Source organism: Phodopus roborovskii, unplaced genomic scaffold (genome assembly GCF_943737965.1).
Source record: "Phodopus roborovskii unplaced genomic scaffold, PHOROB, whole genome shotgun sequence".
Taxonomy (NCBI): domain Eukaryota; kingdom Metazoa; phylum Chordata; class Mammalia; order Rodentia; family Cricetidae; genus Phodopus; species Phodopus roborovskii.
Window position 1 is genome coordinate 5,710,125 of NW_026125059.1, and position 18,699 is coordinate 5,728,823.

The following is an 18,699-nucleotide window of genomic DNA, read 5'->3' on the forward strand; positions in this document are numbered from 1 at the left end:
CCACTTGCTAATTTCAAAGGAAACATCCCTCTTTACATCTGCTCAGAACCTCTGAGACCAGAAGAAAGAGGACATTACTGTGGCGAAGAACGTCCTATGAAGGGCACAGGATGCATTGCGGCTCTGGGGCAGGAAGACCCTTCCTGTAGATGCCTCCCTCTCCCTGACCCCAGAGGTGAGCTGCCGTGTGAAGCTGGCGTTCTTCTGAACTATGCCTTCGTTGGTGTCTGAAGTTGCTTCAATTTTGGGACACGTGGAAACGTGGGCTTTGCTTGGGTAGTGAGTGAGAGCCCATCGAAGGCTCTCCTAAAGGAGAGGAGAGAAAGCCACCGAGTGCTGAAGACATAAGGTCCCCTTTCAATGCGTAAGTGCCATGAAACCCTTCCTGGAAATATACTGTGGGTTTGGGCCCCTGCCTGAACCACCTCAGAGGCTTGAAAGCACTCTGAGGAGGAAGCTAGCGGGTGGGAAGGGGGGTCAGAAACAAGAATCCAATCACATGTAAGACACGGAACAAGCCATGTGCTGGAACAGGGATCTATGATCCCAGGGACTCTGTGCTCTCTTTCTGGACGGGGAGAGGGGGGGTCAAGGAGACCCAGGTACACACTCCAGGCATCGCCTCAGCCCTGCACCCCAACAATACCTCAAACTTCACCAAGTCTCTGCCAGTCCTAGGCCACCTCAGTGCAAGCCGCTCACAGGGCCCTCCAGCAGTGACCGCCGCCCCTGCAGACCTCTGCTCCCACTGTCTGATCATGGTCCCCAAACAAAGCACACTGGCAATTTGTCTGGCTGCTTCATTTCTCCTAAGACAAAGTGACAGGCTCCTGGGTGCCCCCCCCCCCCGTGTTGGCTTTTATTCTTTCTGTCTTTATTTTTCCATCTCGCCCACTCTTCCCCATTGCTCAGTCTCCTCGCTGCATTCAACTGTCACTCTGGTGTGAGCCCACTGTCTGCCTGGCAGCCCACAATTACACACTTATTTTATTACTTAGTTTCCCACCCTGAGATGGTGAGTCATCCCCTAACCTTTCTGGCTGTAACTAACTCCTCTACTTTCCTTCCGCCCCGACAGCCTCCTCACCCCTTAACTCTCAGAAGTCAGTGTCTGCTCAAACCCATGTCACCACAGTGAGATAGGACTGGCTCCGCTGTGGCCCGGAGCCCAGAAGGCCTTGTTTTCCACCCAACCAATTGGCTGGAACAAATGAAGTGCTGTGCTCTGTGTTTTCAGGTCCCTTGGGATCAAAACAGGAATGATAAACAGGACTCAAGGAGGGCAGGAAAGTGATACATTGGTCCAGCGGGCAGATCTTGGACCAAGACAAGCCAGGGCACTCATTTCTGTGGTTCAGATTTCACTACATGGCTGTGTCACCAGATTACAGAAATGAGGCTAATGTCCAGCCCCAGACAACCAAGCGTGGGGCTTCTAGGTGTCTCCAAGTAACAATCCTAAGAGAAACCAGAGACAGCTTTTCAGTGTTCTTTGCACTTAATCTGTTTAGTTTAGTAAGTGGGGAGACTAAACAATTTGTAGGAGCCACTCCTCTTCCCACATCGTGGGCCCCAGGGATTGAACTCCGGCCTCCAGGATTGGCAGCAGGGGCCTTTACTGCCCGAGTTGTCTCATTGGTCACGGGGTGTCTTTTTGAAAGTATCCGAAACACCAAAGTTATATAAGAAGTTCCCTGCGTGGGAGCCAGCATGGAGTTGTCTCCGAAGATGCCAAGAAGGAAGATGGCAATCTGAAAGAGGAGGATCTGTGAGCTGGAGAGATCCATGGGTCTCCTGACAGATTTACTAACATTTACAGAGCATAACAGACTTGGGCTAAGACTGGGACGACGTCTTCAGACTCCAGAGACCAAGTCCTTCCCAGCATCCACGTTACCTGATGAAGCTCCAGATCAGACGACAACGCCGATCGCAAAGAGGCTTTGAAACACCCATACTCAGGGAAGGAGACCCTGAACTGCAGGCCAGACAGCCCCCTCACCCCCAAGGTCAGCTCCCGCCTCCCCCAATTAGCAAGTCATAAACACAAACTCGGAATGCCCACCTATCCACACACAGACACAACCGTAATTCCAAACGAACAAACCACAAGCCTAAAGGCATTGGGTTTCCAGCATGGGATCAGAGGCTCTTGCTAGAACAATCTTCAGTTCTGTCCCCTTGCTGGTGTGGCCTTCCTCCCCATATCCCACTGAAGACTGGTTGAACTTACCTTTTAAAATGTACTGAAATTCAGTGTCCTCTAGTGTAAGCACAGACACCCGGGGCTCCCTCAGAGCACCTCATCACCTCTCCCCTGACCACACCTTCTCACCCTTACACACCCTTTCTCCTCAGCATCCCTGCGCCCCCCTGCAGCCCCTTGGCAGGCGTCAGTCTTCATCCTCACCCACTGGCCCTTTATGAGGCTCCACATTCGTGGAGTAGTACAATTGATTCGTGCTTTTTTGTGACTGGTATCTTTTACTCAGTGCATTCAAGTTGCAGCACGCCTCGGGCGTTTTTCATGGCGGAATGATATTCCACCATGCTGCTGTGCTATACTTTATCTGTCCATTAGTTAATAAGCACTTAAGCTGTCTCCACTTGGGTGCCGCTGGCCCTTCCCTTTTAACAACGTTTTGCCACTCGCCTGGTCGTTGCTGCCAGCTCATATTTGCCCTGCTCTCCTCTGCCTGAGTGTACGCCCTGCAATGGGCTAGTCAAGAGCAAACATTGCTAAGCAATCCATCTTCCTTAGGAGCCTGGCATTCTAACTAAACCCTGACACTATCTAAATAGCAACGTGTCGTGTCAAATGTCCCTCTGACATTTCCAATTTTCTCTGTCTGTCCTTTTTGGTGCTCCCTCTTGGAGGTCCTTCAGATCTCTGATTGTAACCAATCCATCACTTTTCACTTTCAGATGGGCGGGGCCCTGCAGTTTGTTTTCCGCACAAAGCTGCCTACAGTCCTTATTTGGTCCCCTAAGCTCCAGAAACTCAGTCTTCACAATTCTGCTATGTGGGAAAAGGGTGTATTACTCAAGAAAAATGAACCCAAACTTGACAGGAATGGACGCTGAAATCCAGATCTGCCACCTCCTTGCCTGGCACCTTCAGGGAGAACTCACATAGGTGACAATGGCCAAAAGGGCTTTTAAAAATCATATGTTGACCAGTAGCAGATTCACGGGTAAACAAGGCAACTAAAATCAGATGTCTGGCCAGAGACACGGCCCAGCAGGGAAAGATGCTTGCCGCCCACAGAGCGGAAGCAGAGAGTCACCTTCTTTGCATGGTCGCCCTCTGACTCACACACAGAAGCCATGGCACACACACACACACACACACACACACACACACACACCACTACACAATAAATAAATAGATGAAATTTAAAACCAGATGCTCCTAAGTTAATAATGTGAAGCACCTATAGAAACCACACTATGTCGGGGTGAGGGGTAATGGTGGCACACACCTTCAATGCCAGCACTCAGGAGGCAGAGGCAGGTGCATGTCTGAGTTCAGGGTCAGCCTGCTCTACATAGTGAGTTCCAGGACAGCGAGGGCTACACAGGAAAACCCTGTCTCGAAAAACACAAGAAAAAAGAGAAACCATGTCACGTATGACCCTCATATGTCAACAGCATGTACTGCCCTTATATTTGTTTCTCGTGTGTGCATGCAGGCAGGCACACACACACATGTGGAGACCAGATGTGACCTTCAGGTTTCTTCCTCCGTCGCTCTTTGCTGGTTTAGATTTTAATGCTTATTAATTTTTTTTATCTCCCATTGAATCCAGAGCTCACCAGTTTAGCCAGTGTGAGCCTCAGAGACCCTCCTGTGTCCGCCTCCCCAGGGCTGGGATTCTAGACCCACACGCCATACCTTGCTTTTCTGTGGGTTCTGGGGCTTCTCATGCCTGCACTCTTTACAGACAGAGCAGGTTCCCAGCCTCCATGCTTATGTCTCTATTAAGAACACACAGTGGATATGAGCCAAGTAGACCTCATCAATTCTGGAGGCCTCTGATTTATAGACACCCTGATAGAAGCCGGGTTAAAGTTTATCCTTTCTGATCTTCAAGAAAGGCTCTGCTAAGCAAATTAATGTTGTCAACAAGATTTCTGGTGCCTGCCAAAGGTGCTTTGAAAAGCACGGGATGTTTTCAAATGCATCAAACGGAGCCAGGATTAGAGCTACAAATTCTCCGTGGGGATTGTGCAGGGCCTGATCAATACTGACCTTGAAGAGAGAGTTCTGAATTGTGCTACTTGTCTCCTTCCCATCTCCCAAGTTTCCCTAACCTCGCTCTCGCTGACTTTGAAAGTAACCAAATACCACCCCCTGCCCTTGATTGGGAATTCAGTAAAACTTTTTACATAGTCAGCCAAGCATTCCCAGACATCCGTCCAAACGATAATGAAATGAAATGGACAATCCTGGCATGATGGAGAGTGTTCCAGGCCACTGAACTCTGTTGGTAAAGAACTCAACATTTCAAGTTGGACAGTAACACAGACGGATATAGCCACTAAGCTGCTGGAACGAACACTGAGTCTAGACATGTACGTGCAGGGAGCTGTCCTTCAAACGCTCTTGGAGTGAATTCTGAGCTTAGAATCAAGTTGTCACTGAGAGGAGAAAAGGGAATAGGAGCGTAGTCTCGGTCCCCTCCATTTTACCACTACAGCATGCCGCCACCCTCATCTGCACAGGAAGCTGGGGTTCAGAGGGAGGGACTCCCACACCCCCCCTGAAGCTCTGACTCCATCAGATGTCTCCTCACAGTATGACCTTGTTACAGACCACACATGGCTGCTCTGTGATTCTGTACCCATGTGACTAAGGGGGACATGAGGAGTCAGTGAGATGGCTCTGTAGCTAAAGGTGCTTCGCTGCCACACCTGGTCATCTAGGTTCCATCTCCAGAACCAACATGGAAGGAACCATCTCTTCCTAGTTTTCCTCTGACCTTCACACATGTGCCACAGCTCCCGTGCTATATATGTGTGGGTGCAGTCACATGCTTGAACACTCTCTCTCTCACACACAGACACACTCTCTCACACACACACATACACACACGTGCACACACACTCTCACACACACACATACACACACACATACACACACACGCACACACACTCTCTCACACACACTCTCACACACACATACACACATGCATACACACTCTCACACACGCGCACACACTCTCTCTCACACACACACACTCTCACACACGCATACACTCTCTCTCACACACACACATACACACATGCACACACATGTGTGTGTGTATGTGCATACGTGTGAGTCAAAGAGATAACACTAAAGTTAAGAATGGAGAGGGGGCTATATGGTGATATGTAGCAAGATTCTTCAAATTGAAAGATTTCCATCCTGGAGGAAGACTCCTTAAGACCCCGGAGTAAACAACTCATAAGTGCCAGGAAGGCTCTGAAATTTACAAGATCCACAAGACCCCTTCCTCCCATAGTTATATAAGAGTTAGGGCTGCAGGGAACAAGATGTCAGAGAGTTCCAGGGTTGCAGCTTACATGAGTGTCTTTGAGTTGTCCATGACCTAGTAAATCACCTATCACCCACATTCTAAGTCACCCTGATAAACTCAGTGGTTCACTGAGTTGGACTTGGGTGGAGTCTTTCCTTTGGCTTGTCTGGATCCTCCATCTGGAGTGAGGAGACATTTGTTCATGTCTCCCCGGAAAAGAACCACACAAATGGACAAAAGAGAGTAGGTTCAACCTGGAAGAGGGCAAACTGAAGGACAGGAAGCAAAGAGATCTGCCTGGTTATAACTAACACCTTACCCCCAGAAGATGCCACCCACCTCAGAAGTGTCCCCCAAAACCTTCTTATAATTCGCAACTTAATACGTCACTGTTTATCAACCACATAGTAACTCACTGGGCTGCTCCCTGCCTTGGGGAAACCCATGCCAGTCTCTCTGTTTGCTTTGTTTAAAGTTATTACATAAACTTCTGTTTAATTCACAATGGTCTCTTGGCTGAATCCTTTCCTTCAGGTGGACAAGAACCGAGGGATTCTCCCACAACTGAAGTATCATTTTAGTCTACTGATGAGGAGACTCGAGGCTCAACACAGTTCAGGCTCAAGGTTGTAGTGGGTTAGGACAAGCCTTCCAGACTAGACCTCACCACCAGTCACCGGGACTGTTTTGAAAGGATCTTTAGCAATAGCTACAAGAGACACAGTATCTGGGGTGGCAGACTGGTATCTGTCTCCTTAGAGAGATGCTACTTCTGCTGTCAAATAAAAAGATAGTACTTTCTTATGTCCCAGTGTCTGGTTAGCTCCCCACAGGTCTGAAAGGAGCAGGCATCTGGAGGCCTGAGTGGCCAGACGGCCAGGCAGGCCCGGAGCCAAGAATCAGCACCAAGATGACCCCCTCCCCCAGGCCCTCTGTGGCATCAACACATGACCAAACGACACCATTAAGGAAGCAGTATCATAGCTAAGCCCAGTGGCACAGGGCTATCACCCAAGCTACCTGGAAGGCTGAGGCAGAGAGATCATGAGTTCATGGCCTGTCTAGGTGATTTCATGCGCTCCTGTTTCAAAACAAAAGTTTAAAGAGAGCTGGCAGGTGTCTGAGAGGGAGCAGGCTTGCCTACCTCATGAAAGCGGCTAGGTCCAGTCCTTGGTGCTGGGGGGAGGGAGAAGGGGCCAAGAGTCACACAAACAATTGCAGCAGAAAAAGACACAAAAGCCACCTTATAAATATCACCAGGCCTGTGTGTGACAGCTTTGCAGAGAGTAACTACTCTGGGAAAAAAAATCTCTCTGGCTAGATGTAAGCCCCATGACAAATGTCCCCCACCCCTGAGCCTTCAGGCTTTATTGCCTAGAGCAGACGTTGGTAGCTATTACATCTTTAACCCAGGCACCAGAAACGCAAACTCAGAAGTGTTCCATCAAAGGAAGATGCGCACTGTGACAGCGGTGGGGATACAGGAGTCCTTGAAGCGCATCCCTTCATCAGCTCTGCCAGCTCAGCTTGTCCCGTCTGAACTCCACTCTGAGGCGGGCCTACTCTCCTCTGGCTGCTCCCCATCAGTAACAGAAGACACAGCTAATTGGTTTCCGAGCCACCAAGTCCTCCAGTTTATCACCCAGGCCCCTCAAAAGGCTCCAGAGTGCCACACCATGGACCTGTCTGGTCCCAGACAGAGACTTTGTCCCTCTTTATTCAACAACCACCGTTAATTAGAAAATTACTTCTAAATTCATCTTTCGAAAACAACTAAAGTCCAGACTAATTGCTGGAGAGCAGTTTAGCCTACAGTGTCCTGACCAATGGCTGGCAAGAAGCCAGAGAATATTCCACAGAAGAAAGCAGGCCTGATAGAAGGTTCTGGAGTAGGTCAAAGGGGTGTGGGAGGACATTAGCAGTGGAGGCCAGAGTCCCCTACCTTTGTATCTGCCCCACAGAGGTTCTGAAATACCCAGTGTCATATACAACACCAGCCATCGGCTGAGAGGCTGCTGCATTAAAAACTAGACGTCACCTGTATTGCTTAGACGTCAAATGCATTGCTATATGCTGACAGTTGCTTCCTGGCCCTTGAACTCTTGAGTCTGCTCCATTGATGAATGTCAGTCAGACACATTTTAAAGCTGGGGGTGGGAGGGGGATGACCAGGCCTTATCTCTTGAGTCTGAACCCCACAAGGAAGCTAAGAAGTCAGGCCAAAAAGACACACAGCGCAGGTGTAGCAGAGGCCATCAGGTGTCCCTGGCCACCATCTGAGGGAAGGTGGGCTCCAGAACTGAGCAAGGAAAGGGGCTGGAAGGCTTCAGGGGGAAGAGAGACAATAAGACCCACCAGCTGTGATGCAGGCTGTTACGTAGACCTAGGAACCAGTGTAAACAACATGATGGGAAATGGGGGGGGGGGACCTCTGGCCTCTTCACGGGTCAGATTTGCAAACACAGCATGCAAAGAGTGGCTTCCTTCACGTCAGCCTTGGCATGTCAAACAGTGAAGACCAGCTGGCTTTGAACTCCGTATACAGCCTAGGCTCGCAGCAAGGGTTCCCTCAGAAAAAAATTTAAAGATTTATTTATTTATTATGTATACAGTGTTCTGCCTGCTTGCTAGAAGAGAACACCAGATCTCATTACAGATGGTTGTGAGCCACCGTGTTGTTTCTGGGAATTGAACTTAGGACCTCTGGAAGAGCAGCCAGTGCTCTTAACCTCTGAGCCATCTCTCAGCCCCACCTCAGAAAAATAAGTTTACGATTTATGTTTATTTGTGTGTGTGTGTGTGTGTGTGTGTGTGTGTGTCTGTGTATCTGTGTGTGTGGGGGGGGTGTCTGTGTGGGTATGTTCACATGAATGAATATTCTTGTCCAGTCCAAAAGAGGCCATCGGATCCTCTGGTGCAGGAGTTACAGATGGTTATAAACCCTCCAAAATGGAAGCTAGGACCTTCTGCCAGAGCAGTACAAACTCTTGACCACTGAGCCGTCTCTCCTGCCCAAAGAAGTTTCTAAAATGCCCCTGTGGCTTCACATTCCTCCAGTGTCTTCCTGCAGACCCCAGGTCTCTCCTAAGGCCCACATCCAGCTTGCAGGAGCTGGGCCTTGTATTTCTCCAAACTCCCTTTGTCTCTGAGGATGAGGAGGGGGCAGGCATGGAGGGACGCTTTCAGGTTCAAAGTAGCTTTAGAGGTCGGCTCATGAAAAGATAAGTAGTTATCCAAGGAGTAACGATATCTCTCCCCCGAAACCCCACCGTGTGTGTGTGTGTGTGTGTGTGTGTGTGTGTGTGTGTCCTTAAGTCCTAGAGAATGGCTATAGTCAGTTGTGATTATAATGTAATTATTATAATATAATTATAATGTGTTATATTTAGAATAGAACATTTCTTGTTTGAGGCTGGGGAGATGGCTCGACAAATAAAATGCTTGCCATGCAAGTGTGAGACCCTGAGTTCAGACCCGTAAACACATCCTTGTAATCCCACACTGAGTAGGTAGACAAGTGGATCCCTAGGGCTCCATGGTTTCCCCAGCCTAGACTACTTCCAAGCCAGCAAGAGTCTCTCTCGTGTGGAGACTGTTCCTGAGGACATCCAGGGCTGTGGTCTGTTACACACGTGTGCCTCTGAGAGGAACACAATTCGCCACCTAGTACGTGGAACTGAAATTACCAGAGATTGTGTTGCTGTTCCTGTTCCCATCTTTGTGCTCTGCTAAGGGTGGGCAGTTAGTGGGACATGACCTGGACCTTTCAGGCCAGGGCTGATCAAGGCAGGCAGAAATCACAAAGGCCAACAGACCATTCCAGGTGGCCAAACACCACACAGAGACCTGGACCAGGACACAGCTCTGAGGTCACTCTGGGTTGAGTCCAGATAATGTCATCTGCTCCCCAGACCTCAGACCCTGCCCACACTACGCCCACCCCGTATCTCCCAGAGGAGGGGGTAAAGCAAGGAAGAAGACCCCAGCGTGCATTTGGTAGGCTGCAGAGCCTCTGCATGGTGTTAATCATTAAGGGTTCCAGAACTTGAGAAAAGCAATGATTTAATGAGTGACTAAAGTACTTCCAAATATCACCACCCAACTTCCTCCAGCTCTTCTTGTTCTGGAACCTACAAAGAAAAAAAAAAAAAAAAAAAAACCCTAGGGTCACTGGACAAGTACCCAGAGCGGAGGTCACCTGCCTGCTAACACCAGATCTGCTCTGCACATCTCTCTTGCTTGGTAGGAAAAAAAAAGACATTCTTGGGAATTTTTGCCAGTTTTAAACTGGGGTGACTTGACACCAAAAGAATACCTCTCCTGCTAGTCTACTGGACCCCAGAACAAGTGTTGCAGTGAAGGAGACCCTGTCCCTCTCCAGTCCCAGGCAATGACTTGCCCGGTCCCTCCGGGGAAGTTAACTGAAACTTTTATCTGAGATTTAGAAATACAGCTTTTATCCACAGCACAGGCTCCTTGTGGTACCACATTTAACCAAGAACACTACCCGCCTGCAGTAAGAAGGGGATCAGACCAGAGGGACCTCAGGACTTCTCTACCGGCATGGGCGGGCCTCTCTACGGACACCCTGGGCTCTAGCCCGGAGGTGGCACCTCAGAAGATGTCTGTCCCCCGCAGAAGCTTGGGCCCCAGTGACCGCGTGGAACAGGAGGACTTTGGAGCAAGTCTCCTCAGGACTAAAGTCAGTGCTGCCTCCTTCAGCACCAGTGTGGGCCAGAGTGGAAGTGCAGGTGCCCCAGAACCTGGGGTCCTGACAAGACACTCAGACAGGCGCAGGCCTCCCTGTGAGTCCCTCGCTGGGACTGAGGAGAGAATGGGGGTGGGGTGCAGGGCAGCATGAGGTACACTTTTGGGGGACCGTTCTGAATTCTTGGGAACCCTGCACTGAGGTGCGTGTGCACACACACAGCTCCCAGCACTCCCCACACCTGCGGGCGCAGCAGAGGGCTTCACGGAGGCCAACCAGAGCTGCCTGCCCCCCCTTGAGTCGGCCTTACCGAGGATGACCTTCAGATCGTCCCGTCTGTGCCTCCTGAGTGCTAGGATTACAGGTGTGCACCACCGCATCTGGCTGGCACAGTGTTAACAATGGGATTTGTGCAAGGCTAAGCAAACACTTTTGTGAGTGAGCCCCACCCCTCCAAACCCACCACCTCCTCTCTAAGGCAAAGTGGTACAGCTGTGGCTTGGGGCAATTTCCTGAATTGTAACAATTACATCCTCAAGAAAAGTGTAGAGGCCAGCAGCGTTGAGCCACCTCTCGGCATGGTCACCAACACAGGCCTCTGCACCTCCCGTGTGAGCTTCCAGCTTCCTGGCTGCTGTCTGCTTGCTGTTTCTGTTCTTCCCAACTTCCTGCCAAGGGTCTTGAAGGGACTCTAGTCAGCTCGAGCATGGCAGACATGGCTGTGGTGGGCCTTGCCCTCCCTCCCATTCCCTCTGCCTTGCTAAAAAACACATGACATTCCAAAACATGGCCACCAAGGTCTATTCCCTAATTTGGCCACTTCCTCCTCCCCGGGGTTGACCGCCAAGGTCCAGCTATCAAAGTATCAAAGTCCAGCCATCAAAAGCCCCCTTTGTGGCTCACCTAATGAACAAGGCCAGTTAGAATGAAACACCTCACCCTAACATGGAATCCCCCCTTTACCTTTATAAACTGCCATTTGCCTATGGACCTCCTCTGTCTTCTCTCCATGGGGGGGGTTCTTTGTTGTCCCCCCTCCCACAACCAACAAACACCCCTCCCCCTCTTGTTCTTTCCCCTCCTCCCTCATCCGCTTTCTCTGCCCCCTGTCTGTCCCTCTGGGGGAAAATAAATCTTCCTTGCGCTGAGAACTTGGTTTTGGGGTGTCTTGAGCTGATACTGGTCCCTTCGGGTCTCATAAGAGGGAACAGACAAAAGTTATTTGCTGCCAGGGAGACCGCTGTCCCACGACCCTTTATCCCCTTGAATGTGTCCTGTGGAGAGGTGAATTCCCTTCCCAGACTGGGGCTTGGGATTCTCCTCTACAACTGACTTTGGAACTCATGCCTATAAAAAGCCAAGGGTGCTTTCAAGAACTAGAGAGGTGGTAGCCTAGTGGTTAGGAGCACTGGCTGCCTCTTCCAAAGGATCTGGGTTTGATTCCCAGGGCCCACAGGGCTGCTCCTAACTGTCTGTAACTCCATTTCCCTGGGATCTATCTTCTGACCTCATGGGTAGGCATGCACACGGCATACAGACATACATGTAGGCAAAACACTCATACACACGTAAAAAAATATTTTAAGGCAGAGGGTGCTTTCAGCTGGAGAGGTGTGCCAGGAACATGCTGGCAGCTTCTCTCTGGGAACCGGATTTCACACTGTTTGATTACAGTGTACAGCCTTGTAACTTTTACAAGTCTGCCAGTTAAGATGCATATTATACTCAACTAATATATTTTGCCCAACTAAGAGCACATATAAGCCAGCCCACCTCACAGCCCTTGTAAATATGAAGCCTCGGCAGGATAAGCTGCTGGAGTAGTTCCCCGGTAGAGCACTTGTGTAACACATGTGTGCCAAGTCCCTGACTTGATCCCTGGTACTGGGTTGGGAGAAGTCACCCACAACCAGCTTAAATGATTGCAGATGGCTGTATCACCAAGCGGCGTATACGCCTGTGATCCCAGCATGAGGGAGGCTGGGGCAGAGGATTAGATGTAGAAGGGCAGCCTGGGCTACAGAGCAAGACCCTGTCTCAAAACAAACCAAAATGAAACAAAAAAGATGATTGTGACACCCAGGCCTGGGCTAGCTCACTCAGCAAACTGTGTCCTGTGCTTGGGCATTGATCTAGCACAGGAGTGACACGTGTCACCCAGACGTTACTGCCAACAGAGTAGGAAAAGTCCACCTTTTTGAGAATGGCCGCTTGCTGTTTCTGAAACCCTGAAGTCACCCACAACAGAACGGGGGGTTCAACTTTACTCAGGGGCTCTTGAGAAGGCCTTGGGAGAGTCGGTCTTGATACTCTGGTGACCAGACCTTTCTGTGTCAGAAGGAAAATCCAGAGCAGAGTTCTCCAGGGGGTAGCAAGCCAGAGGGCTTCTGGAGAAATGAGAGACCGTGTGGGAGAGCAGGGCTGACCATGTGGACAGTCGTGAAGTCCAAAGCGAGAAGGGAGCTCCTTCAGCTCTCATGAGTCCCGAGGCTGCTAAGGGGCTCTGCCTGGGGCATGACTGGAATGTGTGGCCTGGTGCTGGCCAGATGTAGGCAGGGACTGAGGAGATAGGGTTAGGGGCCCAGACTCCAGAGAGATTTGTGAAGTAGGTCCATTTGCTGTGGTAAGAGAAGGAAGAGTCCCTGGGTGTTTCCAGAAGCATCTACATGGATCTTCACTGAGTACAGTAGAAAACCTGAAGAAAGCAGGATTCGGGAGGGCTGGGGGTGAAGAACTCTGCTCTGGACAGGTGCAATGTTTGTACCTCAGAAGATTTGAGCAAGCCAAGGGGGCGAGGAACCACCGATGTGGTTCTCTGACAGTACCAAGATACTGAGCTTCCCAAGGCAGAGGCTGTGGAGGCCAATCCAAGGAGCAAATCATGAGCCCTGCCGGTGCTGGGAGGCTGGGAAGGAAAGCAGAAAGCGATAGCCCAAGGAGGGGACCAGGGCATCAGACTCTCAGATGCAAGTGATACATTTGTCTCCCTGTTCAGATCAGGTGACTGGGGACACACACATATCCATTCCTGGTTCTGGGCATGAGCATTATAGAGTTGGTGAGCAGGCCTGCATCCTTTCTCCAGGCCCTGAGACTGTCCCTTCCTTTGCCTTTGTAAAGAGAAGTTTCTAGAGTCTTCCTCTTTCTTGCTTCCAGCCCATCCTTCCATCTCCAAAACCCAGAGCATGTTACCCTTGAATCTCTTTCTCCATTCCATTTCCTTGGCTACATCTCCTTCTGACCATCACACACACACACACACACACACACACACACACACACACACACACACACACACCTCATGTCCCTCATAAGGCCCTCCCAATGACATCAGACTAATTCAGGATGGTCTCATCTCAACATCCTATGGCACACCCCATTTTTCTCTTTGTACCAGTCCATGCAAAGGAGAATGAATACTTCCTCAGCATTCAACATGAGCCCCCTAATACTGGAACTGTCTATCAGGTATGGTCTGGAGAGCCCCTTTTAAGGCTGCTTGTCATTGGGGTTCATTAGACTGAAGGGAACAAAACCTTCCTTCATTTACTAGATGATTCTCCAACTGTCAGCAGGATAACAAAGAGGCTTTACTAATAAAGTTCTGGAGAGTTCTAGAAAGCAAGGGTGCTTTTATGTAACAGTTCCTCTCGGGTACTGCCCCCATAACTCATGATCTTTCCAGTTTTGAGGGTCCTTTACCTCATTTGTCCCCAAACTCCCCATTAGCAGCCAAGTCCAAGGCAGTGCTGAGCCTCATAAAGTCAGTACGTTCCCTCTATGTTCATGTCAAAGTTCAAAGTATAATGATGGGTATAAAAACAATGCTTGCCCAACAGGTCACTGACACGTGCCAACAAAGACACTCCTGGGCCACCTATTGGCTGAAGTCAGAGTGACCTCAGGAACATTTTGAACAAAAGCTATTTACTTTTTGGTACAAGTTATCTTCAACACTTAGAAGGACCTAATTTTCCATGTAAATGTAAATTAAAAAGTAATCTACACACCCACTGCTAATCCAGCATCAAAACAAGAAGACGTGGGTATAGAAGTGACAGACGATGCCAAAGAAAACCGGTGTGTTTGGTCCCCAGTTCTCGCGCGTGATAAAACGGCAGTCAGTGTGCCAGCTCTTCCTGTAGACACCAGCAGGTGACGACGGCCAGCTGCATATGCACGGGCAGTGCAAGCAAACGCCAGCCCACACAGCTGCCTCCCCGTGCATTTCATCCTTTCTGCCTCGTTCGTACCCCAAGTCCATCTCGGGAAATGGCACACACAGGTCCAAGTTGGACATGCTGGATGCCAGAGTTCAGCTCACCAAAGACTCCTGCAAAGCCACCTTCCGATGACAAAAGTCCTGAAAGCACACCCCAGATCCTTACAAACTCCTAGAGGTGGGTCACAGTCAGAAGCACTGGGAGGTTTCACTACAAGAGCACAGCCACCACGACACCCTGCAGGAAATGCAGATCACATGCAAACAATGTGTTCTCTTCTTGCATGTTAGCAAGGTGGCAAGAAAGACTCACACAGGGCTAGAGGGCTGACACTAGCGCCAAGCTTCTCCACCAACAGCTGTCAGGGCCGGTCTGGTAGACTCCTGCCCACCTGTAGCTTTCCACCTCTCCCACAGCGTAAATGGGGACTATGCAGGCATGCACACACGCGGCCACCACATGCAAATACACATCAGAATTATCACATTCAGGTGTACATTTGCATACCATGTGCTGCTGTGTTTGCATGTCATGTGTATATTTTTTCTACCTAATTACAATGCATACAAAATGAGTGTGTTAAATTAAATACATAATGTTTAGACATTAAACTATTTTTGGGTAATAAGTAAACATTACCCAGTGTTTGAGACAAAGATGGTGTAGGGTCTAAAGGAGGCAATAAGGGGGAATGGGGATGCTGCGCGGTGATGGCTCACACCTTTAATCCCAGCACTTGGGAGGCAGAGACAGGTGGATCTTTGTGAGTTCAAGGCCAGCCTGGTCTACAGAGTGAGTTCCAGGACAGGCTCCAAAGCAATACAGAGACACCTTGTCTTGAAAAAAAAAAATCTTGAGGATAGAAATAATGAAAAGAAAAAATAGTTCAGCCTGGACTACATAGTGAGTTCAGAGAGAGAGAGAGAGAGAGAGAGAGAGAGAGAGAGAGATGCAGAGGGGTTTAATTGGTTTTTGAAATTTTCCAGCATCAATCTATAATATATATCCTGAGAAAATCCTGAGAAAAGCTGCAAAATTACCTGTGAAGATACTGGATAAGTGGTTATTGTTCAAGCAGAAAAAAAAGTCATTAAAGTAATTTTTTAAAAAGTTATTATAGTGGCTGGAGGTTAAGAGCACTTCTAGAGGTCCTGAGTTCAATTCCCAGCATCCACATGGTGGCTCACAACCATCTATAATGAGATGTGGTGCCATCTTCTGGCATGCGTGCAGAACACTGTATACATAATAAGTATATAAATCTTTTTTAAAATAAAAGTTGTTATAGCACTGTTTCCATGGGGACCTCCAAACATTTGTCTTCCCAGCTCAGTCCCAGCACTCGAGCACACACATACATGCACACGCCACAGGCACCCACACAGAAATCTCAGACATGAGAAGAGAGCAGTGATCCCAGAATCTAACTCACGAATGGTGTGAAAGTTTTTGTTAAAAACTGATTTGAGTTCCATCTGTTACACTATTGAAATTTAAAGAAAAAAATCTGTGAGTATATACTATTTGCAAATAAGAGACAGTTCGGGGAGAAAAGTCTAAGACAGAGAAGGCATGTGTGTGGACATAGAAGAATCCCACGGCTACCGGAGGAGGGAGGTCCTCGCCTCGGTATTAGGTCGATCGAATCGAGACTACATGAAAAGCCACAGGGTCTCTTATTTTTAGAAGCCCGCTCCTCAGACTGTGCTCTCCTTTGAGATCACCCCAACATACAAATGTGTTTATTCACAACTGGCAAATAAGATCATGTTACCGTGTCTGAAATAAACGCGTTAAATGCTGAGAGCTGCAAGCCATACCTTTAACAAAGTTCTAGTTGGGGAAAGCGAAACAGAACTCTGGGTAGTGGGAGGGGCTTCACGGGGAGAGAACGCCCTGTTGCCCTGAGTTTCCCACTGCCCCCCCATTTCCAGTCTCTTCTCCATCCACTTCGCTGCACCGCCCTCCTGAAGGCAGAGGATGCTCCTGCTGAGAACGTTATCAAGTGGAAAAGACCTATGGCCCCTCAGAGGTCCCGGCCTCCTGCCCTCGTCAGGGCACCTCTGAGGGGCCCCACCCATCTGATGGTGCATGGAGCTGTTCGAGTAGAGGCTGTAGAGGCCCCAGTAGGTCGAAGACAACACAAGCTGGAAGACAACACATTTGAGGCCCACGTTTGATTTTTTTTTTTTGTATATTGTTCAACTTTCCGAATGTTCCGTAATTTCAACAGAGTGTTCGTGTGTCCACCCAAAGTCCCTCTGCCTCCCCCACAGCACGTTTATTACCCCTGTGCCCACGATGAGGCCCTGCATTTTATAATGCCAGCCTCCCCACAAGCCCCATACCACCACCCAGCACCACACTCACACTCACACACACACACACGCACACACACACTCACACACACACTCTCACACACACATACTCACACACACATACACGCACACACACTCACACACACACACTCACACTCACACACACACATGCACACTCACACACACATACACTCACACACACACATGCACACTCACACACACTCACACACATACACTCACACACTCATACACTCACACACACTCACACACTCACACACACTCACACACTCACACTCACACACACTCACACACTCACACTCACACACACTCACACACTCACACACACTCATACACTCACACTCACACTCACACTCACACACACACGCACACACACATACACGCACACACACTCACACACACACACATACACTCACACACTCGTACACTCACACACACTCACACACTCACACTCACACACACACTCACACACTCACACTCACACACACTCACATACTCACACTCACACACACTCACATACTCACACTCACACACTCACATCTCACACTCACACACTCACACTCACACAAACACACACACTCACACACACACATACACGCACACACACTCACACTCACACACACTCTCACACACTCACACTCTCACACACACTCACACACTCACACTCACACGCTCACACACTCACACACATGCACACTCACACACTCACACTCACACACACTCACACACTCACACACTCACACTCACACACTCACACACTCACACTCTCACACACACTCACACACACTCACACTCACACACTCACACACACAGTCACACACACTCATACACTCACACTCACACACTCACTCACACTCACACACACTCACATACTCACACTCTCACACACACTCATATACTCATACACTCACACTCACACACTAACACTCACACACTCACACCTCACACTCTCACACTCTCACACTCACATACACACATACTCACACCCACACACTCACACACACTCATACACTCACACTCACACACCCACACTCACACCCACACTCACACACTCACACTCACACTCACACTCACACACTCACACTCACACACACTCACACACTCACACTCACACTCACACACTCACACACCCACACTCACACTCACACTCACAGGCCCCTGAGTCTTGCAACACCTTCCTCTTCAGCACTCTGACCTTGGTCTTCCCAGTGTCCAAGCAGATCCCCCTCCACTGCATCCTTACTTGCTTCAGCGCCCCCTCCAGACCCTGCTTCGACCTCCCTGCCATGGCAGTCCGCCTGCCATGCCTCCAGCACCCCCTTCAGGACCCCTCCTCCCATCCATCCTCACACCCTAGGCCTCAGCACCCTCCTCAGGACTCACCCTCCCTAGTTATCATCGCCCCCAGCTCTCCAGCGCCCCCCAAGGATTCCATCTCTCTCCCCATCACCCCCGGCTCTCCAGCGCCCCCCTCGGGATCCAATCTCTCTCTCTCTCCATCACTCCCCCAGCTCTCCAGCGCCCCCCTCAGGATCCACGGGATCCAATCTCTCTCTCCATCACTCCCCCCAGCTCTCCAGCGCCCCCCTCGGGATCCAATCTCTCTCCCCATCACCCCCCAGCTCTCCAGCGCCCCCTGGGGATCCAATCTCCCTCTTCTCTCTCCATCACTCCCCCCAGCTCTCCAGCGCCCCCTGGGGATCCAATCTCCCTCTTCTCTCTCCACCACCCCCAAGGACTCCAGCGCCCCCTTGGGGTCCGGTGCCCCTTACTCCACTTTCCCATCTCCATACTCTCCCTCTCCTTGGCTCCACCCCTTTCCCGCCAGTTCTGCACACGGCTCTCTTTGGGGAGGTGGTGGCAGCAGCTGCAGCACGAAGATCCACTTAGCACGAGGTGACAAGTTGGCA

The 18,699-nt window shown here is 49.8% G+C and overlaps 1 protein-coding gene across 1 annotated transcript in view; it reads right to left on the bottom strand.

Annotated features, from left to right (window-relative positions):
* The window catches only part of Pck1 (phosphoenolpyruvate carboxykinase 1), a 29,473-nt gene extending 16,828 nt beyond the window's left edge, over positions 1 to 12,645 (bottom strand). The window contains exon 1 of the mRNA XM_051185252.1: positions 12,634 to 12,645. The gene's annotated coding sequence lies outside the window, so the exon portion shown is untranslated. The remainder of the gene's footprint in view (positions 1 to 12,633) is intronic.
* Positions 12,646 to 18,699: the final 6,054 nt, after the last annotated feature.